Raw genomic sequence first — 3545 nt, 5'->3', positions numbered from 1 at the left:
TATCCAATACTGACAAGATGTATGGACTTGGGCACTCTCATACATTGTTAACGGCAGTTTAAATTGGTACTGCTTTTTTGTAGGGTAACTTGGCAGTATCTATACAAAGGTATAATGCATATACCCTTTAACTATCCACCCTACTTAAGAAACGTATCTACAGAAATACTTGCATGTAATAATAGCTAACACAAATTGGATGCTTCCAACATGCTAGAAATTTTCTGAATGCTCCAAACTTATTCTCACAACAACTATCTATCAGGTAAATACTACTATTGTTTATTCTACAAACGAGAAAACTGAGGACCAGAGAGGTTTTCCACATGTTCATGGTCACACAGAGTTAGGAAGTAGGAGACCTGGGATTTGTCAGAACCCATACTCTTAAAAAATAATGTGTATAAAGACACACATACAAAAATGTTCATTGAGAATTGTTTGCAATGGTGAAAAAAAGAAAACTTCACAAATATTCATTAAAACGTTACTGCTACATTCATTACATGTATTCATACTATGTAATACTTTAAAACTATTAAAAAATTGGCATATTTTGAGGTATTCTAACATGGAAATATATCAAAGATGTAATTGAGTAATGCAGGTCACAGACTATTTATGTATATAAAATCTTACTTATTAAAAAATAAAGTGTATAATTTATACAATATATGTGTATATATGTATATATATGTGTGTGTATATATATATGTGTATATATGTGTGTGTGTATATATATAGAAAATGGCTTGATAGAATCCTACACCAAACTATTATTTTGGACAAGGGTGAGGGTTTGGGGCAAGAAGGCTAGAGAAATGAAGGTTGCTTTCTCACTTGTAGCTATATTTTTCTGTATTTTTGAAATTTTACCATGAGACTGTATGTTTATATACTTAAGTAAATAGTTTTAGAAAAAGTTAGATATCCATTATGTGAGCAATATAAAGAAACTACAATTTTGGAAGAGAATTCAACTAAACATAAATAGTAATTTTTGGCTGCGTTTTTCTTTCTAAAATATTCCTTTTCTATGTTGGGTCTGTGTTACTTTTTGAATTTTTTTTTTAAAGTGAGGAAAATAGACACACAGTTGGCAACTCCATAAGATAACTCTTTGGCATTTCCTCAAACATTCTTGTCTTACCCCAGCCACTGCTGTTGTCATGAACTCTCTATAGGCTGTGCTCTGCTGCATCCACATAACCAATTCCTCAGGGCTACAATGCAACATCACTTCTCCTCAAGCCTGTGTCATTTGCCTCTCACCTTCTACACCAGGACTTCCCTGTTGCCTCTGAATCATAAGAGGCTATAGGACTCCCTCATAACCCAGGCAGACCCAGCTTGGGAGAGCAACAGAGTAATTTCCTGTGCAGAGAACTTCTTGCAATGGGAAATAAGAGCTGGCGTGTAAATTCTTCTCCCTTCTTTTATGGAGTGTCTGGAGAAGAAGTGATTTATATGATATCTTGGAAGACAGTCCTATGACAAGCAATCAGTTGTGCTCAGTACCAAACAATGGCAACTGGGTAATGCACTCTTCCTAACACGCTCTGCCTCACATCCTATTTTTCTCACTCTTGCTTCCTTGGAACTGGAATCTAAGATAAAGTAATAGCCCATAAGATGTTACCAGGCCATGGTTTCCGGCGAACCCACGCTAAGAGAGTGGCCTAATTATGAACCATCTTTCTGGAAGGGTTAATCTGAAAACAGTTTGTTTGCTTTATAAATGTTATAATGAATAGTACATTACTTGTAAAAACAATACTATGACTGGCTGCATAGGGCAGTCATCTTAGACTAGAAAGATGAGAGTGAACAAATGAACATTTTTTAAAAGATCTACATAATATTCCTTCTAATTGGAGGTTATGATTGGAATGTCATCTATTGATATACAATTATTTAAGTTAAACATCAAACTTTTTAATATACTTAATTATGACTGGTATTTAAATTATAACTTTAAACAACAGTATTTACTTAATATGTGATTTTTGATCTTTAGCCAGTATGTAGCTGTTAGAATTTTGCCTGTTTTCTGAGGTAAACTTTCCCTAATGTCTGCAAAACTTATTATGAACTAAACACATATTCTTAAAAATTTGTGAAATAATATTACTTTTTATAGATCAGAAAATATCAGTTTAAATGCTAAAGTATAAATGAGTTGAGCAGGAGATGACTAATATCAGAGGAGATATAATTTGAATAAGTCCGGGTATAATGCCAAATATTTTCAATTGAGGCTCAGAATTAATATCTACACTTAAAATATGAAATTAGTGGTAGATGATACACAAAATCTTTGATAGAACAATTTATCTCAAAATGAACAATTAATTTATATTTAGATGTTGAGTAAGAAATTAGTAAATACTGTTTAAGAAAATAATCCTCTGCTCTAAAAAGCATTGCCTTGTATCATTTCAGGAAGCAATTAAAATTAATTTTGGCAATTTCTGAATATTATTTTTCCCACCTATGTGGCTATAACTCTTTCTTTGTGGGGAATAGATGACTAATGACTTCACTACTATCATGGAGGTAACTGTTACAATAGAGACATTGACTGTAACTTCTAGAACACTTATCTCCCTAGTGAGATGTATGTCCCCAAGAAGGGGTGCATAGTCAACTCAATACAGATAGAGATATTAAACTTTACTTATGTTTAATATATGGATTGACTGGAGATACATATATATGTATCTGACTAAAATCAGACCTTCTGACAGATGTTCACACTTTACTTACATAATGTGAGGTATGACTGAGGAAAGAGTCCCACAGTGTGGAAGATTTTACACTGGCACCCACATTTGTGTAAAATCATATTACCACGTAAAGCAGTTTATATGTTTTTGGCTGAATAGATCAGGTGGTTATACCTCCTATATTATCTGAAATAGTATATAATTAGAAGAAGTATTACCATGAATATATTTTATACAATAAAAGGTTCATAACTTATCTCAGGGAAAAGTATTTATATTACATTAGGTTCAGAGTCTGAAGGGAAGGTTTATGTGTTATAGTGTCATGTGACAGAACAGGGGAGTGTGGCAGGGAATGAGAAAGAGCCAATACAAACTTGCATTATCAAGTTTGTCACCATTAGTATCAAATGCCACAGCTCAGTCTATGAGATCATCTTCCATGAAACAGTATAAGTGACTTCATCCTCCCTTCATCATCACTTGGGAAGACAAATTAGGAAGTAATAGTCTTCTGGCCTCCTTCTTTTAATGAAAGATTGTGATGGTTAATGTTATCTGTCCACTTATCTAGCCACTGGATGTCCAGACACCTGGTTAAACATTATTTCTGGGTGTTTCTGTGAAGGTGTTTCTGGAAGAGATTAGATTTGAATTGGTGCACTAATTAAAGCAGATTGTCCTCACCAGTGCTGGGGTTGGGGGGACCATCTCATTTGTGGAGGGTTTGAAAAGAACAAAATGGAGACAAAAGTTGAATTTACTTTCTGCCTGAATGCATACATGAGATGGGACATGGATCTTCTACTGCCCTTGGCG

Source organism: Globicephala melas, chromosome 3, assembly GCF_963455315.2.
Source record: "Globicephala melas chromosome 3, mGloMel1.2, whole genome shotgun sequence".
NCBI classification, from domain to species: domain Eukaryota; kingdom Metazoa; phylum Chordata; class Mammalia; order Artiodactyla; family Delphinidae; genus Globicephala; species Globicephala melas.
The sequence above is the reverse complement of the archived record's forward strand: the minus strand, read 5'-3'. Positions refer to the sequence as shown.